The sequence below is a fragment of the Talpa occidentalis genome, unplaced genomic scaffold (genome assembly GCF_014898055.3).
Source record: "Talpa occidentalis isolate TD23 unplaced genomic scaffold, MPIMG_talOcc4v2.1 talOcc4.14, whole genome shotgun sequence".
NCBI classification, from domain to species: domain Eukaryota; kingdom Metazoa; phylum Chordata; class Mammalia; order Eulipotyphla; family Talpidae; genus Talpa; species Talpa occidentalis.
The window spans coordinates 22,753,333-22,764,417 of record NW_023601433.1 but is presented as its reverse complement, the minus strand read 5'-3'; positions in this window follow the sequence as shown (position 1 = coordinate 22,764,417).

Sequence of the window (11,085 nt, the reverse complement as noted above, 5' to 3'; positions counted from 1 at the left end):
TGTGAATGGCCAATGGGCTAATCAATCATGCCTCCCTAAGTGTCCAAAGGAAAGTGGTCAGGAAAGCTTCTAGGTTGGTGAAAGTATGAAAATTTGGGGAGAGTGGCGCACCTGGAGGCTCTGTGCCTTCCCCAAAACCTTACTCTGTCTTTTTCCCATCCAGCTGTTCCTGAGTTATAGCCTTTGTAATAACTTAGTGATCTGCAGAGTAAATGGATTTCCTGAGTCTGTGAGCCACTCTAGCAAATTAATCAAACCTGAGGAGGGAGTCACAGGAACCTCTGATTTACAGCCAGTTGGTCAGAAACACAGGTAATGTTACAGGGCAATCCCAAAGGGAAATGGAATGCCTGGGTATGAGTTCTCACCCCTGTAGTTAAAAAACAACAACAACAAAAACAAAACAAAACAAAACAAAACAAAAAAACCCTCAGAACAAGACCTAAGAGCAGGCAAAAAAATAGAAAAGTTAATAAAAGGTTTATTTGCAAGGGAACTGGATAGAGAGGGAGCCCGGGGGGGGGGGAGGAAGTGAGAGAGGGAGAGAAGAGATATTAATTGGTCAACGCATCCTGCTGGTAATGCTGCCTGTACTGAGACCCCGAATGCACGCTGAAGGCAGGCAACCAAGAGAGCGCAGGCCCACATGTATTCAGTTTTATACCAAGAGGGGCTGCTTAACTCCACCCTTAGTTCCCAGCAATCCCCCTTCAAGAAGTTAAGAGTTATGGCAGATCCATGGCATGATGGGAGTTGTAATCCTCAGCACCTGGGATCTCTTTAGCATGGAGCTGGGAGTAGAGTCCATAAAACATGAGTGGGTAGAGTTCACTCAGGACACACTGTTCCTCCAACAGTAACAGTCTGGATTTGCAACTTGTGTCTGAAGTAGAGGGTGGTAGTGGGGTACAGAAGCCGTCACCTGTGGAATCCGATGCTACCTCTAGGTAGGCAGTGTTGGAATTGAGTCGAAATCTTAGACACCCCACTGGTGTTTGAGAATAGTTTGTTGGTGTGGAGAAACCTCCACACATTCACAGTGGAACTGGATTCAGGAACCCCCAAGCACCCACCTTTTCATTTAACATTGGAGTCCCCAAGTTCAGCCCTGGGGCCTCTCCTCTCCTCTGCCTTCACTCTTTCCTTGGCAATATAATGCCCTCTCAGTTGTCACATGCTGATGAGACTACCTCATGTCACTAGCCAACCCCCTCTCTGAACTCCAGACTTATATATTCAGTTATCATAAGCAACTTAAACTTATATGTCAAACTGTATTTCTAATCTTTCTTCCTGAAACTGCTCCTTTCTGAAGTTTCCGTAGCTCACTAAATGACAAGATTGGTTTGGCAGACCATAATGCTTGGAGTGGGCTTGCCTCCTCGTGTACCCCCAAAACCAAGACCCAATCAGTGTGCCAGGTGGATGTGCAAGCCCTTCCATCAAGACATGTCCAAAGCCTCACTTCTTCCTGCCACTACCTCTGTCACTTCTGGTCAAGAAATCACGTGCTCCAGCCTGGAATCATCCTCTCCTAACTGATCTGCCTGTTGCCCATGGCCCTCTCAAGCCTTCTTAATGTCTTAAAAAACATAAAAATTACCTAATAAGAGGAAAAACATTACCAGTCTTTCAAAAACTTGCAAATTATTGTGGGTTTTCTTTTTTTCCTAATTAATTCTAATTCTTAGATTTTTTTTAATTTTATTGTTTCATGCACATTTATGTTTTTATCTCCTGCCCTGATATTCCTGTTTCCTTGGTCTTCCCTGCTGATCAAGGTCTCCTCATGTGATCTTTGCACCTCATATTTAACCAGGGAGCCACACCCCTGCTCTGTCCTGTGACCTGCTGCTACAGGTCTGCCTAGCAAACAACCATATTGTCATTAAAATAACCTCACCCTCATTGTTCTGTTGTCTTGTGCATGCATGATGAGCTTGTTATAGGCAGGGTGAGGGGTACCCTGAAATCCCAAACCTGAATGTTCTAAATGGGTTCTGCCATCTGCTGCATTAAGACCAAACAGACTCTAGTGCATAACACCTTCAATAGGAAATAAACTTTAAAACAATTAGTGTGTGATAGAGAGACAATTAGTGTGCCATAAAGAAATGAGTAAGACTACAGTTAAAATAGTTTCCCCAAGAAACACCCAACATTACACATCCCCTTGTGGGTGAATGCCCAGCCAAGCAGGGTAGGCCCAAAGCAGGGCCACTGTGGCCCAAAAGCCTGTCCCAAGTCCAAGGCATCCTCTGGTGGGGACCCACAGGAAAGGGGCAGGAGGGGTCAGGCAAGTCTGGAAGGAAAAGAGCAAAGTCAAAAATACAAGTCAAGATAAAGGCTGCCATTGTCGGCCTCCCCACGGGTCTCTCACCCACTCTGTCTCTTTCAAGAATTTCCATCCATGCTCCCCAAGTCCCTGTTACAAACCCAAGGCTGAGAACCAAGCGCAGCTTCTTCACATGTCTATGCTCTGTGTGCCTCCTCCAGATCCTCTTTTTTCTTGCTTGCTTCTTACTTCCATTTACTTTGCTTCTTCTACTTCTTCTAACTTCAACTTCCTGCCCAGCTCCATCCTCCCTTAGAGTGGGGCAGGGAACCTGGAACCTCTCCTTCCCTGGGGGCCACCATGTTACAAGCCAATGGTGAGGTTCCAGGGTATGGTGAAAATCTCTCGGATAGCACTAGCTGGGCCATCTTGAAAAACTCAATCTCTGAGTCACCATTTTCTAATCTGAAAACTTGGGACATAAGAGAATCTATCTATATTTTGTATAATATGACCATGCATCATAAGCCTAATCATGTGACTATAGTTTTTTGAAACTTTTTGATCACTGGGAAGATGGGGGCAGGGGATACTTTCTTAGGACACAAGATTGATAGTTTGCTCATGTGTTTCAGAAGGGATTCGAATTTTCCTATCCAGAAACGTGTCCTCAGGAATCCTCTGTACTTTGCCTATCCTATTACCATATCCTTTCTTGTATTATAGTTGTTTTACAGATTTTTTTTTTGTTCGACTAAAATTGTAAATACCTTGCTGTCCTGAGTCTGCTTTAAGGTGTGGCTATAGGGATCCCCTTCTCACTTGGTCACACTAAGCTCAAGAGTTGGATAGTCACATGCTTTCCCCTCCCAAATCAAATTAAGCAGAAGCAGGATTCACCCCTAGTACATTATTCTAGAAGGCATATGAAAGATAAAACTGGCTTCCTGATACAGTATTTCTCCTTAAGGTTGGATGTAGACAGGTTCATGAGACATTTGGGGATTCACACATTCAGTCCAAGTGTTACAATGCATTGCAAACTCAGCAATGGATTTTGACAATTATCACAATATATGAAAATTCCTTTCTCTTCTCCATTGCAGGATTGTGGGTGCTTCCTTGTCCTCTAGTGGGAAGATCTAGAGAGAAGAGATGATTGCAGTTTCTGGAAGGGAGTAGGACTATCCTGTCATTGTCGGCCAGGGTGATTACAGTTGTTGGGAAATAATGACATGGTCACTTCTTATCTTCAGGGTGCCTGAAAAATTAGAGGAGGTCAAGGTTTTGCAATAGTTAAGAGCAGTTTCTAAAGAGTTCTTATCATCTGCTAGGATTTGGGCAGCTGGAAAATGTTTGGCTTGGGGAGTTTCTGTGATGTGTGTTTGGCGAGGGCAGTTGGAGGCATATCAGTTGCTACAAAGGTCTGGGACAAGCAGGCTTTTCTATAAGAAGGGTCAAAACAGCTGGGAGGGCAAATTGGGAATGCTGAGGTAACTCTGAGGGAATGGAAAGGGCATTTTCATCAGGGGGGAAGTGGGTTGCAACAGCTGGGAAGACCCAGACCAGGGGGTTAAGAGAAAAATAAAGACTGAGGGGAAAATGGTGCTTCCATTGTGGCTCAGCTTAACCCAAAGGGTCTGTGTTCAGCATTAGCAGCAATTCCTTGTCTCACCTCTCCAGTGAGTTTCCAGTGTCAACTTTCCTGCCATGACATCCCTTCAGGTGCTTTCATTTCCCCCCAGAAACTTATATATATAAATTATGATTTATCTATTTTATTATAATCCTGCAGTACTACTTTAGTTAAAAATATGAAAACACCTAAAAACAATACTTGTGGAAGATGATACCCACGGTGAAAAGAAATATTAGAAATCTATGTAAATACAGTTGTACTTCATGAGAGATGCTCCTAGAAAAGTGTTTATATAAATAGGATTTTGGTCAGTAATATCGCACTTAAATTTTACTGTAAGAACTCGTTATTTAATTTGAAAGTATACAGTATATAATTAGCACTGTGCTAGGCTAAAGCAAATAGTTTGTAAAATTCTAATAGCCATGAGTTTTATTTAACACACATATATAAGTTTTTAACCATTACACTTTTTGAAATATAATGCAACTCATAAAAGAGTATAGAAGTGTAATTAGTGAGTCTAAAGTGAACACCTATATGCCCACTTCTCAGGTCCAGATACAGAACATATCTGAATATTAGAAGCTCCCATATGACCCTTGTCCTTTCCATATGTGCCAGCTATCCTCAATTACTCTGACATCAAACGCTGTTTAGTTTTGCCCATTTCTTAACTGTATATATCTCAAATCAGATAGTTTATACTTTTTTGTGTCTAGCTTCTTTCACTCCTCATTAGTTAGTGAGATTCACTCTTGTTGTATTTATCTGTAATCCATTCATTTTCTTGACTGGAGTATAACATACATTTCAAAATTAACTTACCCACCTTACTGTTTTAGACATTGAGATCATTTCCATTTTTGAGCTCTTACAAAATTGCTGTCACATGCATGAGTACATGCACAGAAATGCACAGGCACACGCACAAATATGCATAGTACACACAAAGAGCTGTGAGCAAAATCACTTCCAAGATGAAGCATTTAATGCTTGGCACATGATCCTCCATTTTCTTCTTTCTTTCATGTGTCCCAGATGACAAGATGAAAGCAGATAAGATCCCTGTATCACTGCTTAGATGAGAGCTGCTTTGGGGAGTCACTAGATCTACAATGGATTTTGCGTGGCCAAAAAATTAGTTCCTATGTTTATAGACATTAAGATGCTGATAATATTACTGCAGCACATCCTAACCTTATCTAACCAGTAGAAACAATGTAAACATTTTATTTTCAGAAATATTTTTTACAATGAAATTAATAATTGATTTCCATATCTGAAATTTTCATCATGCCAATGGGAGCTTCTGGTTCCCAGCAAGGTGATGGCCAATGACAATATGATTTCTGAAGACAGGTGCACCAATGTCATATATTGAACCATGTCTCTAAACCCTTGCCATAACACCAGCTGGTGGAAGAGTTCAGGAGTTTGCAAATACTGACAAGGACCCATTCGTGGGCAAGTTGGTGGCTTGGTGACATTTCTGTGATGTCTCCCCTCTTCTCTATGGAGAAATGCCAAGATTATTATCTTTGTCCATTTTTTTCCTAGCATGACACCCCTAGTGGAAAAAGGAACTGAAGAAGGGTGTGGTCAGGGCTCAGTCAAGAAAAAAAGCCCTTCATTTTCAGTGTTTAAAACCCTATTTATATACATGGAGGTTAGATATAAATGTTTTAGTTGTAAAAAAAAAAAAGGGCCTCGGGCCTCCCCGGTGGCGCAGCAGTTGAGCGCTGGGTTGCGAAGCTGCCCGCGGCCTCTGCGAACGCCGGTTCGATCCCCGGCTGCTCCCCGGCCACCGGAGGAGGGTCCCACATGGCGCGCAGACCTCTCCTGCCGCCTGCTGCTCCCCTCAGCAGTGTACTTCGGTCCTTCTGCCTGCTCTGCTCCCCGCTCTGGCTCTGGTGAATTCTCTCACCCTCCCGCGCTTCTGACTGTACCCAGTGCTTGTATAAATAAATAAATAAATCTTTAAAAAAAAAGCCCTTCCAAGGTCCAGGGGTGAGGAAAGAGAGCATTCACAAGTTCAGTAGTAGCTGGGGAAAAGGAAAACAGTCTCTAAAACTATCCAATTGAAACCTGGCCAGGGGAGCAACAGGAGCTTGCAGGGAAACCCAGCAGATGTGACCACCAGCATGAGTGAAAGGGGGTCCACCGTGCAGAGTATGGGAGCTGCAGCCTCTTGGCTTTAGGGCCAGGGGCTGCTGCGAGGATGACAAGGTGGGCACAGAGTAGAAAGAGAGTGAGGGCACGGTGGGCCCCACTATGTTGGGCCATCATCATGTTTGTCCCTAATCTCTTCCCACCCTCCCAAGCCCCAGGGAGCACCTCTCATTGGCATCTTTAGTCGGCAACCACATGGAGAAGAGTGTTTTGGGAAATGTGATCCACCCTCGGATGGAAACCAAAATGCCCTCTTGGCAACAGACAAGCCAGCTCAGACTAGTCACTTTGTGAGGAGCAATTTCCTAATAGGTGGTCTCTTATAGGAGGCTTTAAACTAGGGAGCTCCTGAAGACAAGAGGCAAGATGAAGATGACCAAGGCAAAGGGCTGTGGCTTGAAGAAAGTAAACACATGTAGATAGCTGACCTACGGAAGTGAAAGGTCCAGAAGCCGTCAACTTCTAATGTGGTTCTCTGCTGTTTTATATATATATATATATATATATATATATATATATATATATATATATATAAGTTTTTTAAGCTTTATTTATTCATGTATACAAGAACTGGGGTACAGGCCAGATGTGTGGGAGGGTGAGAAGATTTACCAGACAGAGCGGGGAACAGAACAGGCAGACTGGCCGAAATACACTGCTGAGGGGAGCAGTGGGTGAGACAGGAGAGGTCTGCTGCTATGCCATGTGGATATCTCCCCGACTGGTTGGAATTGAACCTGCACTGCAGAGGCTGTGGAAAGCCTCACAGCGCTGCAGTCAACCGCCTGTGCCACCAGGGATGTCCCTCTGTTGCTATGTATTAGTGGAAGATAGGTAAGCAGTGAAATATTTTGATTTGTAAAAAAATCACTTTATATAGAATTTAATGTTGGAAATTATGCTCTAACAAGGAAAGTATTAATTAAAATATTACTTTAGAGAAATAAAAAATAAAAAGTAAAAATAAACAATGGAAAACCTATTAGGCTGATTTGTACTATATTACAAATTCACCTAAAAATGTACAAATTCACTAAAAGGAGTACATTTGAACACAAGAGTGAACATTATTGCAGTGGTGAAAAATCCTTATAAAAAGTACTGGAAGATGTGTTGGGATTAAGAGTTTGGTGAAGCAAGGACCCTGCATTTTTAGGAGGGTGACAGCAATGGCAGGCTACTTTAAGTAAGTGCTACACTATTTATAATAGGTAAAATCTGGAAGCAATCCAAATGCCCCCAAATAGACAACTGGATCAAGAAGATGTGGTATATATACACAATGGAATACTATTCAGCGATCAAAAAATACAAACTAATGCCATTCACAGCAATATGGGTGTAGCTAGAAGGAGTTCTGCTCAGTGAAATAAGTCAGAAGGAAAAAGAAAAATATCAGATGATTTCACTTATAGGAGGAATATAAGGGAATGAAATAAGGCATCAGGGATCGGAACCAGGGAGGGAAGAGCTCAGGGGATTGTGGTGATGGTGCACAAGTGAATTGGTAATGGAAATTCTATGGGGACTACACCAGAGAAAAGACAGCAAACATTATTAAAAAATGAACAATGATGTAAAATATATATGAATTTAAAAAGGAGGGCCTCCCTGGTGGCACAAGAGGTTAAGACACAACCTATGAAGCTATCTGCAGCCACTGCAGCATGAGTTCAATTCCTGCCCAGGGAGCTACCCACATGGCACAGCAGACCTTTCCTGACTAGCCCGCTGCTTCCCTCAGCAGTGTATTTCAGTCGATCTGCCTGTTTCTGTTTCCCGCTCTATCTCTGGTGAGTCCTCTCACCCCCCACACCTCTGGCCTGTACCCCATTGCTTGTATGCATAAATAAATTTTTTTTAAAAAAAGAAAGAAAGTGCTACAACAGGGACCAACACAAGGTCCTCCATGTAAGGGAGTCAGGGAACACTCTGAGCTGAGACCTATGTGATAAACAGGAATGAATCAGAAGAAGATGAGCAGGTGGGGCTGCTGACTCTGTTCAGTTTTATAAAGCTTCAGATGATGAGAAAGCTGGGTATCTGGAAGTCATGGGGGGGCGGTGGGGTGGGATGCTGGAAAGTCTAAAGGAGGAGCTTGTGGTGGAGCAGAGAATGTTCACAGCTGGGCTGGGGCAATGTAGGGGTCAGATCTTAAGGGTGGAAATTCTGTGTCTGAGAAAGTGCCAGCATTGTTCAAATTTACCAGACCCCTGATAGAATGAAGACCTTGTGTCAGTTGTGTCAACCTGGTGGAATACACATGGGGAGATGAGGCGTGATACAGTCTTGAAAGACAGCAAAACAATGGTTTCTCATGTGATTTTTTGCAAGAAGTAGTTAAAATTGTTGTAAAAATAGTTTATAAAAGTATAAAAGACAGAAACAGTTACCAACCATTTGCCCCTCATGACTCTAGGTATGGGGCATCGGGATGACCATAATAAGGCCCCGATCTCACAGGGCTTATGAAGGAAGAGAACAATAGACAACTAAACAAAGAAGTTTGTCACGGGTTTTGGGGTCACGCGCTTTGGGGGACCTCTGGCAGTTCTTGACCTTAGTGGGCATTGTGCTCTTCCAGGGTCTCTCTTTACTTCTGGACTTAAGCAAGGCTCCACACAGAGCAGCATGGGCCCTCTGTTCTGTACTACCTCCTGAAGATCCTGGTAAATAAGGGTAAAATTAGCTCTGGTTTATGGGGGTCAATAAAGTTGAATCTACAAAGATGGACCAAAACATGAAGGAGCAAATAGCCCAAGGCTGCAGGATACAAATCTAACATCTGGGCAGATGTAGGGGGAGGGCCAAATGTGGTAGGGCCTGAAGCTTATCAAATTTTGGATCTTTCTTTAAGAGGCAGAACAAAAATTTAAGCATAGAACATTAGGTCCAAAAATAATTATTTAATTAAAGTGAGAAATGGGTCATAAGTTATAAAACTTGAAAGACTGACAAAAAACTTAAAAAACTTCAAAATAATCCACCAGTAAGCATTTTAGTAAACTGCCTGACATATCAGGATAATGCTATTTTTTTCTACATTTTTTAGCTGGTCACCTTTCCCTCCAACTTTACTGAGTTATGGTTGATAAACACACATATATATAAGACATATACCTTAATAACTTGAGATAGATAGATATATATCTTATATATACACTTGTATTTACATTGTGTCTAATATACAATATACAATATATATTGAGATATATCTTAATGTATGTGTGTGTGTACATCCCAATCAAGGCAGTAACATCCATCAATTCATGTTTTGTTACATGGGACCACATTAAATGTACCCTCTTAGCAAAGTTCAAGTGTACAGTATAATATTGCCAACTACAGTGCCTTATCAGATCTCCAGGACCTATTTATCTGTGAGACTAGCTTTGTGCCCTTGAACAGGACCTTGTCGCACCCCCTACCTGCATCCCCTTTGACCACTTCCTCAATTTTGTAATTTCTTCATGAGATGAATTGAAACATATTTCATAAGCAGAGGAACTCACTCATTGTAATTCTACTGCAAGTGTGTGTCCTCACAAATATAGGAATTCACATCAGTTCCATTTCATGTGCTTGCCTATAAAAATGGATGGTACATTTGTAATTATTTATGCAGCATGTAGAGCATATTTCTGATGTAACTCCCAGTTTGACAAGATACAGCAGAGAACACCAAACCTTCTCGTGGAATGAACGGCCAGAGCCCAGCCTCTGGAGCCTTCCGTATCCAAATCCTTTGCAGCAGGAGCCCTTCCAGTGCAGGAAATACAGGACAGTTCCTTTGGACACGGTGGCTCCAGAGACACCGCTAGTCATTTCCACACCCGGATGGCTAGCAACAATATACTACACATGGGAACTGTACCCACATAGGTATATCTTGTCAGGGTCAAGGCTAGGGAGGGGCAAGATATGTCCCTGAGGTTAATGCTTAAAGAGGAGCTCATTCTCAGGGTCTAGCAAGTGTAAGTTTTGTCCCTTATGTTTTGCTCCTGGACACTTGCCTTACTCTACCCTAATCCTGGAATCATATCCACTGTCCCTAAACAAAATGTCTTCCCAACTGCGCTTCCCTTGGCTTGCTCCCTAAAATGTTCACTTGACAGCCACTCAATAGGAGAGGAAGTTAGAGTTGAAAGAGACAACTAAACTAGTGGTGGCTAAAATAAATTAGTTTGCAAAATTTACAAAAACATGTAACCATGTGTTCACATTGCTAGGGTACCCAAAATCTTGGGGAGGGGTTCTTTGGAAGTGAAGCTTTGGATTAGCCTCTTAATAAATCTACCTCTGCATTCCACCCATGGCCTTGTTTCCAAATCTAATTCTTCTGGCATATTTTTGCTTTCCGGATATTGGTTAAGAACTTGGGCTCTGGAGCTAGATAATTTGGGCTTGGTTTCTGGCGCTGCCACTTTCTACCTCATGAAACCTGAACTCTTTATTTAGTATCTGTATGCCCCCAGACTCTCTTATCTGTAAAATGGGTATGACTGATGTGAAGATGAAAGGAATTAGTTCATGCTTATGAACTGGCACATAATAAAAGCCCAGTATTTCTTAGCTATTGTTATTTTTGTCACTGGTAGTAGCACTATCAGTATTTGTATTAACACAAGATTGTTAACACAATCTTCTCACGGCACCTTGTAAACCCTAGGAGCCTTTGCGTCCTGACACAGCCCAGAGAAGCTGCCCTGTTTTCTGAACGGACTGTTGACTAAATGTAAGAGGAGGGTAGACAGGAAGGAGTCAGAGATAAATGGAAGCTTTTTAAAAAGATAATATAAGTTGCATTTAAGTAAATGAAGGAATTGGGGCTATAAAGAAATTTACTGGACCATAAATGTGTAAAGATTCATGGCATGCCAAAGGCCCACTGAAAATGGGTCTGACATCCCTTTGCTTCCAAATGATATGACAATGAATTATTTGGGGTGGGGGGATACACGGTGGGCCGTAACTAGACTCCCCCCAAAAGGTAGCTTCT